This window comes from Ochotona princeps, chromosome 9 (assembly GCF_030435755.1).
Source record: "Ochotona princeps isolate mOchPri1 chromosome 9, mOchPri1.hap1, whole genome shotgun sequence".
NCBI lineage: Eukaryota > Metazoa > Chordata > Mammalia > Lagomorpha > Ochotonidae > Ochotona > Ochotona princeps.
Genome location: NC_080840.1, coordinates 29,691,754 through 29,709,685, shown reverse-complemented (window position 1 = coordinate 29,709,685; position 17,932 = coordinate 29,691,754). Strand labels below are relative to the sequence as shown.

The following is a 17,932-nucleotide window of genomic DNA, read 5'->3' as shown; positions in this document are numbered from 1 at the left end:
CTCAGAGCACTTCTGTTTAGTCAACTATTTTTTTCATATTTTATTTCAGAATAAAATACATAACAGCATATGAAATCTTAGGATATTGTATACTAGATTATCTGTCTTTAAACATAATTGTTTTTAAATTTAGAATGTATATTTTAATATCTGTAACTTACTAATCAGTTAATACATACTGCAAGATATTTTGTAGCACAAGTAGCACTATGGTTTTCTAAAAATTTCTATGCCTGAAGCTGCCATAGTTTTAAGCTTTGTACTCCCCCTTTGTGAATCTTTTCCTTGTCTTATTTCCATCTCTTTCTTTACAGAAAAAAAATTGTGTTTTGAAGTCAGTGTGTATTCACAATAGATCATGTGCTAATAATGGCATAGTAATAGAAACTGGCATTCAAGTAATAGTTTCTAAATATGAGAATATCTATTTTTTGAGGGGGTTGTATTAATTTCACTTTTGCATTTGCTTAAAGTTTCTTTTGCTTTCAATACCGTTATGAAAATATGGAATTTTGTGTTGCTGCATTTAAGCAATAAATTGGAAAGTTTCTAATGCTTTTAGGAGATCAATATTCCAATTTAGTTACTTTGGTTATTGTTTAAAATCATAGAACTACTCATTAATCAACAATGAATTATTGCTGTTCCTTGCCTTTTAAGTTCTTGAATTTTTAGTCTTATATGTATTATTTTACAACTTTAGCTATTGATCTTCAAAAAATAGTCAACTACTTGATTTAGCTTTTATATTAGCCCCAGTTATGCTAGTTACTTGAGATATGACAAATGGAAAGTAAATATATGAATATGCATTTTAGCTTCCATATATTACATTTTAATTTTAAAATTCAGATTAGGTAATCTTTTTACATTTTTTATGCTTCTCAGATTATTTTTAAAAATGCCAAGGTGTTAACACTTAAGGTAATAATGAAGGAGAAAGTGGTGATAATAGAGTAAAAATTATTCTTGAGGGAAAAAAAATCCAGGGAATAATAAATGACCCAAGCATGTCATCAGAAGATGTGATATTTCAGTAACTTAAATTTTGTTTCTAAATCATGAACCTTGTAACTTTATGTGCTGAACAGGAATGATTTTGAGATTTTAAGTATCAATTATGTAAGTAACACTCCTGGAAAGAACAGTTAGGGTTGTTGCAGTAATCATTTACTTGTTGGAACAGTTGCCATGCAATATGCAGTGTTTGTACTGTGGCATTAGCTATGGTTTTTTCTACTAGCAGAAATGAAACACCTAAGATTTAGGCAACTAAAGTGTATTTTATTCTGAATTGGTTTTTAGGAGAAATTACTAGAAGAGTAGCTTATTACTGTACCCTAATTGTAGATGGTATTATTAAGATTCCTTCAGTTTACTTTCAACCTGATACTTTTACATAACTAATTTTACTCACAAATCTTTAACTCAGCATTCATCTATTTTTTTTTTCTTTGTTTTCTTTTTTTTTTCATGGTAAATCAGATGTCTTAAATGTCGTATTTGCATTAAAGGTTTAAGAAATGAAATCATCCACAATACTCCTAAAAACATATCGAAGTTCAAGTTGTCAAAGATAGTGAAGTTTTATAAATCCCAACAATACTGTAGGTATCAGAAATCTGATTAAGGAGATTAATAACAATTGTTCAGCTACTTAATTATCTGATGAGTAATGAAATGTTGTGAATGAAAGTTGTTAAAGTATTTTAGATTAACTTTTGTTCGAAATTAAGTAGCATAGCAGTTGTGTTTCAATTTCAGAGTTCTTGTATGCTTCTATGGTGTTTAAATACCATTTTGTTCATAAAGAAGTTAGTGTTTTTTGTTGTTTTTTTATGGCTAAATTTAAGCAATTGAAGATTAGCAAAGAAAAAAGTGTGTTTACAACCTATATAGATCCATGTGGTAGATTTTGATGAAATGCCACATTAAATTAAGTCCTTCTTATCAAGACTTCTCACTGTAAACTCATTTTCCCCCAGTTAAATTATTTAATAAGAATACAAAGATAATTGCTTTTGTTCCCAATTAAAAAAAGTCCTCAAGTACTGAATTAATTTTAAAATCTAATTTTGTGATGTGATCTTGTCTTTGGAAGCAAACATGTCTATCAAGATGCTAGAAAAGATTATTTTTAAAGTAGAATTTATTGCTCTGAATTACCAGTTGCTGAAGGGTAAAATTCAAGTGAACATAATCATAAGTGTCTTGTGATAAAGTTAGTGGAAAATTCACCTAATACAAGTAAGTTTTTTCTGCTGATTGTTAGTAATCTTTCTTGTACTGTGAAGAAACCTGTATCTCCCTGTGAATGTGATTATTTCTTTTTCACTAAATATGTGGTGATGAACTTGCTGTACAGTCTGGCCACATAGGGGCATAATCGAACTGGCATTTTTTGAATTGGTATTAAACACAGTCTTTCTCTTCCTTTTCATGTATGTACAAGAAGATATGCCAATGTTTGTAACTAAAAGTTTAGGTTTAACAAGGAATATTTAGATTTGTTAATGTTTGCAGTCATAAGTATGGTAAATGCATTCTGGTTTGCTTGAAGTAGTTTTGGTCTATGCCTGCTGTCTTTCAATGAGTCATATCCATACCATTTTTCTTTCATATGCATGTTGTGATTTCACCATAGATTATAGGTCTATTTTAATTATGAAATTGAAATGTAGGCTTTAAATTCACTTAGAATAAGTAGATGCTTTTCTATTGAAATATTACCAGTGTTCTGAAACATTAATATTTTAAATGAAATCTCATTTGGAAGAAACATGTCTATTTAGTCTGATAGTATGGCTTTACTTATAATGAAGCCAGTAATTTGTGTTCAAACCCTTTGGCATAGACACTTTTTATTCATCATGGTGGTTTAATAACTACTTTGACATTGAAAGAACACTTACTTTTCATGGCTGTAATGGTGCCATGTATATGGTTTGCATTGTTTGGAATTGGTAATAAACGGCACAGCAAATTGTTCATGTTAGGAATGTGCTTCATGAGAAGTTTGCATTCTGAAATTTAAAATACTGAAAAATCTGATAGAAACATTTTATGTACATATATACATCTTAACATCTAATATATAAAATAATTTTATGGTATTTTGTTATATTTTTGATTATTAAATTCTTTTTTAGATTTCTAAATATCTGAATTTTAGAACTAGTGGTTTCTGATTTCTAAATTTAAAATGTAAATAATTTGATTCAGATATGTGTATCATTAATGTTTTTACCAGATCATTTATTGGGAACTTTAGCTATATACCACATTTTTAAATAAAAGTATGTAATCTAATACTGATGTATAGTTTTTAGGTATTTTGTATCTTGGAAGAACTTTTATCAAATCACTGGTTTGATGAGTCACAGATGAATACTGACTACATTTTTATTATGATTTCTATATTATCATGAGGGATGCTAGAAAGATCAAAGATAATTACAGTAAATTTTAATTTTGGCATTATTTGCTATAGTAAAATTAATTTATTGTGTTTGTATGCTATGTTCATATCCTTTAATGAGTTATTTACAAAAATGTAAGGCCCTCACATGGGGCACTGCAAGCTAATGCTCTGTCCTGTGGTGCCAGCATCCCACATGGGCACTGGTTCATGTCCTATCTGCCCCACTTCTGATCCAGCTCTCTGCCAATGGCCTGGGAAAGTAGTAGAGAATGGCCCAAAGCCTTGGAACCCTGTGCCCATGGGGAAGACCTGGAAGAGGCTCCCAGCTTCAAATTGGCTCAGCTCTGGCTATTTTGGCCATTTGAAGAGTAAGCCAGGTGATGGAAGATGTCTTTCTTGCTCTCTCCTTCTTTCTCTCCAAAATATGCCTTTGAAATAAAAATAAATAATCTAAAAAAAAAGAAATTATATCTTACCCCCAAGTTTCTGGAACACATCTAAAACTTGAGGTTAGCTTCTGAATTTGAGAATTGAAAAGTATGTCCAAAATGTAGGTTAACATTTTAACAGTGCAAAATGGAGAAAGCCTTTGCAATTAAAATTGCATTCTTAAAAAACCGTGTGAGAGCTCTTTATTTGCCTACTGTTTTTCAAACTAGACTTTGTTTATTTTTAGAAGAGAACATTTCCTTCAATGTCTAACTCAGTATGTAAAAGAGATAGAAATGGAACAGTTCTGGTTTTTCTTATACACAAAAAATAAGTATGTGATAGAAAGAGGACATAGGATCCATGTTGGGATTTAAAAAACAGAAAGAAAGAAAAAGTATTTAAGGAGTTTTCTATTCATAACTATTTTCTCTTGAGCAAATCTAAGGCCCTATATCTTCTTCAATCAAACTTAGGACTTAACACTTTTACTGTTTTATCTTTTCATCTCATTGTGTGCCCTTTGGAATGTCACAAAATTGGTAATCGAAACTGACAGGTACAACTGCCATGTTCGAGTATGAATTTATTGATTCTTGACTTTTCTACTATATATTGCAGCCATGTGTTGAAAAGTGTTGAATATTGGTACGTGCTGTTGCTAGTCAGTAACCTATGAGCTGCTTGCATTAGAATATATTTATTTATTAATCTCCAAAATCCCAAACATATACCTCTTGCACTCCTTCCACTGCTTCTTCCCTCTAGTAGATTAACTTTGTATGCTTTACAGTCTGATACACTTGCAATCACATAGATTGTAGTATTTTTATTAAAATTTTTTTCACTCAGCATAATTTAAAAATTAATATGCTGTTATTAATATGCTCTTGTTCGTGGATAGTCTTCCATTTCATGACTGTCTAAGTCTTTTTCTATAAACATATTTATTTTTTGATTGGTGAATACTTAGAAAACTTGCATATTATTGAGCTGGTGTCTAGTTTTATAAATCCAGATCATTTTTTTGTTCCACTAATTTTAATAATATTATTGTTATTTTATGATACAGTTCCGTAGGCCCTGCAATTTCCCTTACCCCCTTCTCAAATCTCCTCCCCCCACTGAGTTCCCCTATATTATTACAATAGTGTAGTTCTAAACAAGCAGTCAAAAGTCCATCATTGCAGGCATGGACAATGGCAGAGTCCAGCATCCTATTGTCAAGATATAGTTAACAGTTTAATTGAGAATCCATCTTTATGTGGAAGTAGAGATGCATACTGCATTGTGTTCTCACATCTGGATATGATAGTTTCCATTACACAGTTACTATACATCCCCTTAAATGAAAAGCCACAAAACAAAATCAACAACAATATGAAAAATAGAAATTTACTACACCATGAAGTTAAACAACATGGTACTAGATATGATGGTCTCCATTACACAGTTATAATACATCCCCTTATATGAAAAGCCACAAAAACAAAATCAACACCAGGAAGAAAAAAAAAAGAAATTAAAATGCCATGAAGTTAAATAACATGCTGCTGAATGACTAATGTGTCACTGAAGAAATGAAAAAGAAAAACAAGAACCTTCTTGAAGCAAATGATACTGTTGCTTGATATTTTTGTACCTCGTGGAGCTGGTGTCTAGTTTTATAATTCCTGATCATTTAAGAGATAGTTGCTTGTCTAAAATGCCCGCTCAAACATTGAGTGGTTCAAGTGTTTTGCACACATTTGGACATTTGGTGAGATTAGTTCTTTTTCACTTCTGTCATTCTCTTGAATTTATAGTGCCATTTGTGTATGTGTGATTTTGTGTTGTCAAGTACTTTTTCATATTTAAGTGACCATTGGTATACCTTCTTTTGTGAAATATCTGCTTGATTTTTTCACGTTATTTTCTGTACTCATTCCTAAGTCATTAAACTGCTTTTTCAATATATCTTTCAGAGGCTTGAGTTTTAGCTTTTTCAGTTTAGGTAGTGAGCCATCACAAATTTCACATTTGTTTTCTGAATGTGTTATGAAGTGGCGCTGAAGATCCATTTTTTCCCCAGTTGGAAATCTAATTACCATTTATTGAAAAGACTTACAGGACTTTTACTCCACATTGGATTGCTTTGTCAAATTTGTAGAAAGTTGAATAAATATGTAAGTCTGGTTTTATCTCTGTTCTGTCTGTTCTGTTCCATTGATCTATTTGCCCTTATGTAGACTCCAGTCTTACTTTATAGTAATCTTGGAGTTAGGTAATTAAGGATTTCTGTCTTTATTATTCAAGATTGGTTGGATTTTTTTCATTTTAGTCATATTTTATAATCGCTTTGTTAATTTTGAATGAAAATTTTTGCTGGGGCTGACTCTGTACCTCTGTATTTATTTTGTATTTCTGTTGATTGATTTGGTGATAATTAACATCCTTACATTCAGTCTTCCAGTGATACATGTCTTCATTTATTTAGGTCTTCTTTACTTTGTTTAAACTTTGTGTAAACCTTTTTCTTTACTTTGCTTTTCTCTTCCACCAGTTTTAGAATGGAGATCATATTACTTTCTTATATTTTTAAATAAATATTTTGAGTTTTTGAGCTTATGAATGGAATTATTTCTTGAATATTGGGCTCTATTTGCTTGCTCTTTATGCTGAAATAGGGTTCCTTTGGTATACTGACCTTGTATCATTGTTCAAAAAGTTTCTTTCTAAAATTTCTCTGAAAGAGAAGGTGTGTGTGGGATGGGGAGCAGAGAATAAGAGAGAGAGAGAGAGAGAGAGAGAGAGAGAGAGAGAGAGAGAGAGAGAGAGAGACTCTTCTCCTCTGATTTACTTCCTAAATCAACTGGGACTGGGGCATGCTGTACATGGGAAACTGGGAACTCGGCTGTTCTTCCACATGTTGGCAGCCATCCAGTACTGGAGCTGTCACCCCTAGGCCCTTGTCTCTTAGCCAGAAATTGGAGTCAGCAAATGGAAATTGGGACTTGAAGCCAGGAACTCCAATATGGGTTTTCTAAACAATGACTTAACTTCTATGCCAAAATCATACTCCAACTTTAGATCTTTTAACCTTGCAAAATCTTATTACTAGCTATAACTGTTTATAGATTTGCATGATATTCTAAGTAAACAATCTCAGCCACACAAAGTTTTATACTTCTTTTTCATTATTTATATGTTTTTTTCTTGTCCTGTTGTAATGCTTAAGACCCATACTATCATGTAAAATATAGTTCTGAGAGACTGCTAGTTTAGTAATAGTTTTTCAAAACATCATGAATGTCTAGCATCATACTTCAAAGGTATATTTAAGTGTTTCAGTGAGAATTCTCCCTTTGTTCAGAAATGGAGATGCATGCTGCAATTTATCTTCATTTCCTGGTATGCTAGTTAGATGTTTTACCTTTGTCTAAACTTACAATGCCCGGAAACAAATAGCAGAAACTTCAATTTGTAACTGCTACTAAAGACTATATAGCACTGTGATAATATGGGGAAAATGGTGATAGGTAAAAATGGGGAGGGAAGCAGGGGAGGAGGAGGAAATGATCCCTGTAACCTACAAAACTCTTTCACGGAAAATAAAATAATAATAATAATAACAATAATAAATTTAAGAACATCATGAATGAGATCGTGTTTTGTGTTTTGCCTTTTTAAATGGCACTATTGAAATTATGACTCTTCATCAGTTTCATGTAACTCTAAATGTAACAAGTAAATCTACTCATGTAAATTTAGGAGCACAGCGATGCTTCCCACTCTACCCTCCGTCCTGACTGTGCCCCTAATCTTCATTCTCCTCAAGGGAGAATTTCTGTACAAACTGTCTCTTAGGGAAGGGAACAGAACATTGGGGTGAATGACATCAATGTGCATTCATATGCAACAAGCTTTTTTTTTAAATAAATGAGATGTGTCATGGTTTAAAAAAAAAGAAATTATGACTCTTCTCCATTGTTCTGAAAATATTGCTGATTAGCTTAGCTTTGAGTATTAAATAATCTTTGTAATTCTGAGTTAAATTGCTTGTCCTGTAATATTACTCATTTTTATGTGGCTTGTTTAAATTTTCTATGATTTTTGATGGGATTTTTTTCACTTCTATGTGCATGAGAAATACCATTTTTTATTTATCTATTTATTGTGGTACCCTTGGTATTAGAGTTATTCTGAAATTATAAGTTAAAAATTTCAACTTATTTCAACTTATTTATTTGCTGAACAGTTGGTATAAAATTAGAATGATTTATCCCTTCATATTTTGTAGTATTAATCAGCAAAACAGTTTAGATGTAAGAATTTCTTTGAGTGAAAATTTTGCTAAATAAGAACTTTAATTTTTTTTATAGATAGAGCCATTTAAAATTTTTCTTGGTGGTGATCATTTGCATTTTTTCCAGAAATTTTGTATTTTATCTAATTTGTTAATGTGTTATAACCTGTTTAATTGATCTTGCTTATTGGGATGATGAGCAGGCACACACGCATATATTCATCAACCTAAACACAGATACCGAGAAAGGTCGCTTAACCACACTAATTCATTCTCCAAATACCCACACCATTCAGGGGCCTGCAAGGCAGATGCCACCAGCCAGGAATTCATTTTGAATTTCCCTTTGGCTGGTAGGTAGCTGACTACTTAAGGTGTCACCTGTTGTCTTGTATGGTGTGTGTCATCTCGAAGCTGGAAAGAACAGAACCATTGCTTCCCAATGGGGTGTCCTGCTTTCTCTTTAAAGTAACTTTTATTTATTTGAATGGCAGTGAGAGAGAGAGGGAGACAGGAAAAACAGAAGAAAATTCTTCTGTCTGCTGGTTTACTTCCCAAGGGCTAGACCAGGCCAAAGCTAGGAGCCTGGTACCTTGTGTCTCCCATAGCGTAAAGGGATGTTAGTCAGTCCTGCTTCCCTCAGGGCAGAAAATGGTTCTTGAAGCATCACATGTTGCTTTCCAGTGTGCGCTTTAACAGGAAGCAAGAACCTGAAGCAGAGCTGCAGCTCAAAACTAGGCATTATAACATGGGATGTTGCAAAGTAAGTGGTGCCTTAGCACCTGTTCTATTAAAAAAATCTGAATCTGAAGCTTCTTTTCAAGCTTCTTAAGATAGAATGCATGGATTCTTTTGTTTTATTGATGATTTAAACCATGTTTCTCATAAAACTCACATAGCTAAGGAAATGCATATTTATATTCTTTGTTGTAGGCAGTGCAACGAGTATAAAGATGACTAGATTCAAGGAGAAATGGTGCTACCGTTTGATCATGTGATCTAAATATAATATGGAAACCACCTGCATGAACATGTGGATCTTCTAATTCTTTTTTACATAAGATGTTTATTAACTTTATGATTTGTTACTATATAAAATTAATGCAAATGCCTCACTGATTAGCTTTCTATCGTTGCATTAAAATTTACAAGATTAGTGGTTTTAAACAAGTGCTGTTTATTAGCTTGCAGTTTGGTAGGTCACTATTTGAAGTAGGTTCATTAAGATTGCTGAATGAATCTCGGAACCTATTTCTCAGTGCTTGTTGACTGTGAGGCTGCTGTCCACATCAATCAGTGGGGAAGGCATGTCAGATTTTTCTCATGGATCCTTAGATTCTTTCTTACTTTCTTTTCTACTATCAGCAAAAAAAAATTTTGTTTTTAAATGATTCATGTAATTAGAATGGGCCCACCCAGATTATTTTACATTGGATTAACCCAAAGTCAACTGAATAATACCATTAATACATCTTTAAATATCCCTGTTGCTAGGTAATGTGATGAGTAAATATTAACAGCCATGAGATTTATTTTAGGAAGTCTTGAGGGAAGGGAGATATAAAGCGTTTTTAGAATTCTGTCTAGAAAAATTTAAAAGTTAATCAATTGTAATGGAAAAATATACCCAAAACACATAAAAGTGGATGCTAAAATACCACCTATAGTCCTGTGTTCCTCATATATATATATTTCTGCAACAAAAGAGATTATTAGTTATAAATAATTGGACATGAGGGGTTGATCACTGTATCCTCAAAAGAGCAGCTCTTGCTCACATGAAGGGCTATTTCTATCGTTGGTTTAGTGTGAGAAAATTTTGTCTCTGTGAAACTTCTTGTCAGTCAAAGCAAGTATTTGCCTGTATTTCTTGGCCTCATATACTGTCAATGAGTTTGATGATTAGAGTGAAATACAGAAATTAATACTGACATTTAAAAACACATTTCTTTATCACTATTTCTAAGTATGAGCTATCCTGAAAAGGGCATCTCATTTGAAAACCACTCAATCTTTTTTTCTAAAGACTTATTTCTTTTATTGAGAGAAGGAGATACAAAAAGAAAGATCTGTCCGTTGGTTACTCCTCAAATGGCTGCAACAACTAGGGTTGAGTTGATCTGAAGCTAGGAGCCAGAAACCTCCTCTGGGTCTCCCACACAGGTGCAGGGTCCCAAGGCTTTGGGCGATCCTCTACTGCTTTCCCAGGCCACAGGCAGGGAGCTGGATGGGAAGTAGAGCAGCTGGGACACAAAGTAGTACCCATATGGCGTCCTGGGAGTGCAAGGTGAGGATTTTAGCCATGGGGATTACTACATGTATTTATGAAAATTTTGATTAAAAATCCTCTCTATACCCAATATATGTACTGCCTAGACCACTATAATAATTTGCCACGTAGATTAGAAGTGAAGACTATAATTTTTAGTATTCTGGCCATTTTAATTCCACATATATTTATCTATAAAGAATTTCAAAAATGTGGGAAATTTAGAAAATAGGTTTATTTTGATGCAAAAAGAATTTGACATAGTTGCAGTTTTTATGGTACACATTTCCATGAACTTTTATAGATTCTTTGTGTATATAGATGTCCAAATTATTTACCTCAAAGCAAAGTTATGTTTTAATTCCATTTTGCATGAACTTTTAGAGGCATATTCCTACTGTCAGTTAAATAATATGTGTGATGTTATTTAGTGTAAAGATTAATAAGCTCCATGCAAAATGAAAATCATCAGAAAATATAATTTAAAATGTTAGATTTGATACACCATTTACTAGAAACACAGGACCACTACAGTAAAAAAGGGAAATCAAAGAAATTTGACCCTGTTTAAAAGTAATATTTCTTGCCTGTTGACATTTTTCTATTTTCTATTGATCACAGTAGGGCAATACTCTGTATGTGGCAACTTCTTATGTTTTCTTCATTGTTCAAATTTTTAAAATTCAGTTATTAATATCCTGTGTCTAGACATATCTCTCTGACTTACTTACCAATGTCACAGAGTCGACTGTTGTGCTACTTCTGAAAAGTTATGTATATTTTGAACAAGCAGGATGTAGGAGAGGACACTTCTAATTTTCCATTCTGCTGTTAATTATGTGGAATGCATTGTATACTTTTGTTATTGTATGTTTCAGTTTTGTAATTGGCATTTGTGTTTTTTTCCCCAAGCTTCCATTAACCTTCTGAAATTGCCCCATTTGTTTCCCGACTGAATCCACTTTTCCACTAAGTCCTTTTATATATTCATTGTAGCTCTGTAAAAGTCCTTGCTAATTATGTCTTCCTGGTCATTTTTTAGGCTGCTCCTACTGATGTTTTGTTCTCATGTTTATGGGTTTCTTTTCTTTATTCTTTGCATGCCTTGTAACATGTTCATTGTAGGTTGTACATTGTAAACGATATATTGTGGAGATTGCATATTATAGCTTCACCTAAAAATGCTCATTGTAATTTTTCTGGCAGTTAAATGAAGGGAGATTGCCTTCATCTTCTCAAAGCTTGGTTTCAGGGACTAGGAATGTGATATAGCAGATTATAGTCAGTTCTCTTTGCAATCACAAGCTTAATACTCCAGTAGGTAAAGAATTCAACATGTACGAAGTAGAAAAAAAAAAGACTGTACCATTCTTCAGGAATCTATAGATAATGGCTGTAAACAGTAATGAAATCCCCGAATAGATAACATGTTTTTTTTTTTTTTTTTTTTTTTTACTCTTTATATTGGTTATCACAGATCAAAGAAAACATGACATTAGTCTTTTTGAGACTGGCTTGCTTCTGTAAGTATATGGTCTCTGATTGAACCAATTTAGTTTCAACACATTCAAGATTTCTTTCTTTTAAAGACTGAATAGTATTTCACACTGTATGTATACCATGTTTTCTTTATCAAGTCATCAGTTGACGGGTATCTATTAGCTAATGTGAACTGAGATGCTATAAACATGGCAGCACAGAGAACTTTCTCATGTGTTAACTTCATTGTCTTTATATAAATTCTCAGGAGTGAAAGGGATGAGTTATATGGTAGACCTACTTTCAGATCTTTGAGGAACCTTCAAACTGTCCTCTGTAACAGTTGTACTATTCGCACCAACAGTGGATTAGGGTACCTTTTCCTCCAAATCCATGCCAGCATTTATTGTTTCCTGATTTCTGTGTGATAGGCATTCCAGCTGTGGTGAGGTGAAACCTCATGGTGATTTCTATGTGCATTTCCCTGGTAGCCAGTGAGCCTGGGTGTTTTTTCATGTCTGCAATGTCTGCACTTGAAAGAGTTAAATACCAAGAGGGGAAGTGCAGGAGGGAGGGAGAGGCGGAAAGTGAGAGGTTTTATGTTTGCTGGTTCACGCCTAAAATTGCTGTAACATCCAGAGCTGATCCTGTGCAAACTGTGAGCCTGGAACCTCTTCTGGGTCTTCCCTGTGAGTGCAGGGTCCCAAGGGCTTGGGTCATCCTCCACTGCTTTCCCAGGCCACAAGCAGGGAGCTGAATCAGAAGTGGAGCAGCCAGGATTTGTACAGGCACCCATGCGGGATGCCAGCGACACAGGTGGAGAATTAGCTGCCCCGCCTTTGCCATTTGTTAACTGTATTGTGTGTTTTGTTATTGTTGTTGAGTTTCTTGAATTCTTTATAGATCCTGGGTATTAAATCTTCCAACATTTTCATAGTTTGCAAATAATTCCTCCCCTTCTGTCAGCTGCCTCTTCACTTTTTGATGGTTTCCTTTACAGGTTAGAAGCTTCTTAGCTTGATGTAATCCCATTTGTTTATCTTTAGTTTAATTGCCCGTGCTTCTGAGTTCTTTTCCAAGAAGTCTTTGTCTATGCCTATGACTTGCAGAATGTCCCTGATATTTTCCTTTAGTAATTTGATGGTATAAGGTTGTAGATTCAGATCTTTAATCCGTTTGGATAAGGTATAAGATAGTGGTTTTGTTTCATTCTTTTTTACATATAGATTTATTTTATTTTTTTTTATAAAGATTTATTTTTCCTCACACTGTTTGTGAAAGAGACTGTTCTTTGTCCTTTGATTGATTTGAATTCACTTGCCAAAAATTAATTAGCCATAGGTATGTGCGTTTATTTTTTTGATTTCACTTCTGTTTCATTCATCTGCATGTCTGCTATTGTGCCTCCGCAGACTGTTTTGAGTACAACGACCTTGTAGTATGTGTTGATGTCTGGCATTATGATGTCTCCAGCTTTGATTTTTATTGTTTTAGAAAGCTTTTGACATTTGGAGTCTCTCGCGCTTCCATATGAATTTTAGCATTGTTATTTTCTAGAATTGAGAATAGTGTTGTAAGTGTTTTGAGGAAGATCACATTGAATTTGTAAATTGCTGTCAATAGTATGAACATTTTGATGATATTAATTTTACTAGTTATAGACATGGAAGATTTTTCTGTGTTTTGGTGTAGTCTTCTTTTTCCCTCTTCATGTTTTATAATTTTCATTTTGGAGATAAAATCCTTGGTTAAATTTGTTCCAATTAAATTTATTTAAATATTTTATAATTTATTTTCATTGAAAGTCAGATTTACAGAGAAGAGGAGAGACAGAAATATCTTCCATCCACTGGTTCACTCTCTAGGTGGCCACAGTGGCAGGAGCTGAGTTGATCTGAAGCCAGGAGCCAGGAGTTTCTTCTCGGTCTCCCACAGGGGTGCAGGATTCCAAGGCTTTGGGCTGTCCTCTAATGCTGTTCCAGGCCACAAGCAGGGAGCTGAGTGGGAAGTGGAGCAACCAGGACACGAACCGGTGCCCGTATGACATTATGGTGGATACAAGGCGAGGACCTTAGCCACTAGTGTATCATGGCTGGCCGTATTCCAAGATATTTAAAGGTTTTTTTTTTCAGCTATTGTGAATAGAACTGATTATAAGTTCTTTCTTATCCATGGAATTGTTTCTATTTTACAAGGACTAATTCTTTTTTGTGTGTTGACTCAATGCCCTGCAACTTTACCAACTCTCTTATGAGTTCAATTGTCTCTTTGTGCATACAGTCTTTCAATTCCCATAAATAAAGAATCATGTCATCTGCAAACTGGGTTAGCTTGATTTCCTCCTTTCCAGTTTATATCTCTGATTTATTTTTCTTGCCTAATGGCTATGGCTAAAACTTCCAGAACTATATTGAATTGCAGTGCTGAAAGTGGGCATCTTTGTCTGGTTCTAGATCTTAGCGTAAGTGCCTCCAGTTTTTTTCCATTCAGTAAGATGCTGGCTATGGCTTTTTCATAGTTTCTTGATTTTGTTGAGAAAGTTCCTTCTACACCCGTTTCAGTTAGAGTTTTTATAGTGAAAAGATGTTGTATTTTATCAAATGCTTTTCCTGCATCTATCAAAATAATCATATTTTTATTCCTTAGTTTGTTAATGTGATGCATCATTTTCATTGATTTACATATGTTAAACCATTCCTGCATGCCATGGTATAAATCCCACTTGGTCCAGGTAGCTGATCTTTCTTATGTGTTGCTGGATTTAATTAGTTAGAATTTTGTTGATAGTTTTTGTGTTAATATTCATCAGAATAAATCCAGCTTCCTGCTAATGTGACTGAGAAGGAACTAAAGGATACCCTAAGTAGGTGGGTCCTAGTCACTATTGTAGGAGAGTATGTTGGAATTTCAAATCATAGTATATCCATTTGCCAGGATTTGGAGATTGTGGGCATTTGGTATATCTATAAGTGGATGAAAGATGACTCTCTGTCTTTCTGTTCCCCTCTCTGTTGCTTGGGCTTTCCAAAACAAAATTTTTGAAATACTTGTTTTTAGGCTTTCTTTGGACTATTTTGAGTTTTCTTTTGTTGTAAGTCACAGCACTTTCACAGTATCAGTTTTACTTTTAATGTGTAACCTTTGTTTGAGGTGTTTCTACTGAACACCTTGGATTTTTTTTAACACTATCTCTTCTATCACAGAGTACTGTGTGGCCTATGAAATTTGTCTTGTATTTTCAGCTCTTAGCAAGTGTCCCTTACTAGAATCAACATAGTTTTGTATATCCTGCTTAGATTTGGGAAAGAGCCTGAGTAAAATACTTATGCCTTTCTCTCGAGCTTATCCTCTTAGCTCCTTATTTTTTCTCATATCCCGCATCACTGATTCTAGTCACTTTAGTGGACCTGAATTCTAATCTATGTTTTAAACATCAGTCTATGTTTCTTTTGCTTAGTAATACTTATTATTTCTACTTGGGCCTGAGTTCCTTATTTTATATTTGGGAAATTGTTTCTAGGTATCAGGTTAGTGTGAACCTTATCTCTTTCTCAAGAATCTCAAAGTGATATTGTCTTCTGTAACAGCTTAAATTGGTTGTTTCATATACTTTGCTAAATTGTAAAGGTGTTTATGGTATGAGGGTAAGCCTAATATTAGCTATTCAAATACTTATTGATTATTTTATAATCATGTAGTAAGCATCCATGAGCCTGCCCTGCACCCCACCGCAGCAGAAGTGAAAACTTGCAAATAATTTACTTCTATTTATTTACCTCATTCCATTTCTTGACTTCTCAGTTTCTGTCTACTTACTGAGTCCCACATTCATTCCTTTGCTTTTCTTCTATGTGAGCTTCCAATACATGTTTTCCTTAAAAGCTTCAGTTGTATCTTCTTTATAAAATGCTTGTATGCCTTTTCCCCTTAATTTTACTTTGCATCCACATTCTTGTGGGTTCTAATAGCTTATTTATTTTGACTCAAGTGTAATAATTAATACTGCGAAACTGTGATTATATCCTAGTCTAATGGCACTTGAGTAATGACCATTGCTTCCCAGGCTCTGTGTCTGCAGCAAGCTGCAGTCAGGAGTTGAAACTAGAAATTAAATCCAAGCATGCCAAACTACGCTAAATGTTTTTTAAATCCCCACAGTTTTAATTATACTCTCTCACTAATCCACATTTGAATTGTTGCTATGCTTTCGTTATTATTCCAAGTATTGCTGTAAACATTGCTGTATATGTCACTTGTGTATTTGTAGAAGTTTTTCTTGGATATATTCCATCCATATGTTCAACTTTAGGAGGAAATGTTAAAATGGTTTCCCACAAGTTTTTCAGGCAGTGATGGTATAGTGTACTTGGTATTAGAATGAAATGATTCAAGAACAAAACCTTAAGTAAAAATTTGGAGAATTTAAAACAGATCTCTTACTGGGGAATATACTTGCTGATTTGACTGAAGCATAACATATGATAGTTTGCTCATTTAGACATTTTCTTTTTTTTTTTTTTTTTTTAAAGATTTTTATTGTTATCAGAAAGCTGGATATACAGAGAGGAGAGACAGAGAGGAAGATCTTCCATCCGATGTTTCACTCCCCAAGTGAGCTGCAACGGGCCGGTGCATGCCAATCCGATGCCAGGAACCAGGAACCTCTTCCGGGTCTCCCACGCGGGTGCAGGGTCCCAAAGCTTTGGGCTGTCCTCGACTGCTTTCCCAGGCCACAGGCAGGGAGCTGGATGGGAAGTGGAGCTGCCGGGATTAGAACCGGCGCCCATATGGGATCCCGGTGCGTTCAAGGCGAGGAATTTAGCCCCTAGGCCACGCCGCCGGGCCCGTCATTTAGACATTTTCTTCTATTTTAGTAGAAAAAAATTGAAGGACTGGAGGAGTATATAAAGTTGTCGCACATTGGTGAAGGAAGGATGTGGAAATAGGCAGGAGTAGTAGGTATAGTTATGGGCGTTGGCCTTAGAGCCAGCTTTCATGAATACATTCTCTAGATTTTTGAGTACTGCCAAAGAAAAGCCTTCATATCTGTAATAAGAAGAATAGCGGCTCCCTGAGCTCGTCTAGGTCCCGGAAGCTGCGTGGGTATGACTTTATTGATAATGTTTTCCTGATTCGTTAGTCATGAGAATTCCTCCCTTGCCCTGCAGACATCTGTCAGAAAATTATCCTTTCAAACTTTTTATCTCCAGAAAGAATAAATGCTGAATCTCCAGGGGCCAATGTTATGGCACAATGGATTAAGGTGCTAGTTGGGACATCCATATCCCATAATTGGAGAGCGGTTCAAGTCCTGGCTATTTTGCTTCCAATCCAGCTCCCTCCCAATGTGCCAAAGATACAGTAAATGATGGCTCAAATACTTGGTTTCCTCCTACTTTCATGAGAGTCCCAGATGGAGTTTGGCTTTTGTGGGCATTTGGAGAGTGAACTAGCAATTCCAACTTGTTTTTCTCTTTCTCCCTCTCTTGTCTCTCCCCTGTATGTCTAATTTTCAAAATATGAGTACATAAATTTTTAAAAGGTAAAAATGCTAAATCTCTAAAATTTGTCTACACATTTGAACTTGTTGCTTCCTTTCTTACTAGCTCAAACGAGCAAATTTTCTTGTATTTTTCCTGAAACATGTTGTTAATGCTTGAATCTTTTTAAAATCCTTATTGTTAAGTGTCAGTAACCTAGACTTGATGATTTTCTTTCTTGGTATAAATCTCTTTTGTCAGTAACAAGAGGCAAGCAGGTGAATAAGACTAAGACTTCCCATCTTCCCAGCCTTTGGATATAATCTGTTGCTAGCTATAGCAAGGCAGGGGAGACTTGTTAACCCCATCAGCCAGATATGCTTCTGCACAAAATGGTACAGGTGGGTCTGATGTTTCAGGAGTCTCTTAGCATCTGTATTAAGATTTTTTTCAAATTGCTCTAACCAAATTTGTTTGAACACTATTTGTGGTTACATTTGATTATATTATCTTCAGACATTTGATGTGTGAAGATTGCCATTAAAAAGTATCTTCATGTCTTATACCTA

The 17,932-nt window shown here is 34.3% G+C and overlaps 1 protein-coding gene across 9 annotated transcripts in view; it reads left to right on the top strand.

Annotated features, from left to right (window-relative positions):
• Positions 1 to 17,932, top strand: part of RIMS2 (regulating synaptic membrane exocytosis 2) — a 506,806-nt gene that overhangs the window by 171,768 nt on the left and 317,106 nt on the right. The gene's annotated exons all lie outside the window — the stretch shown is intronic.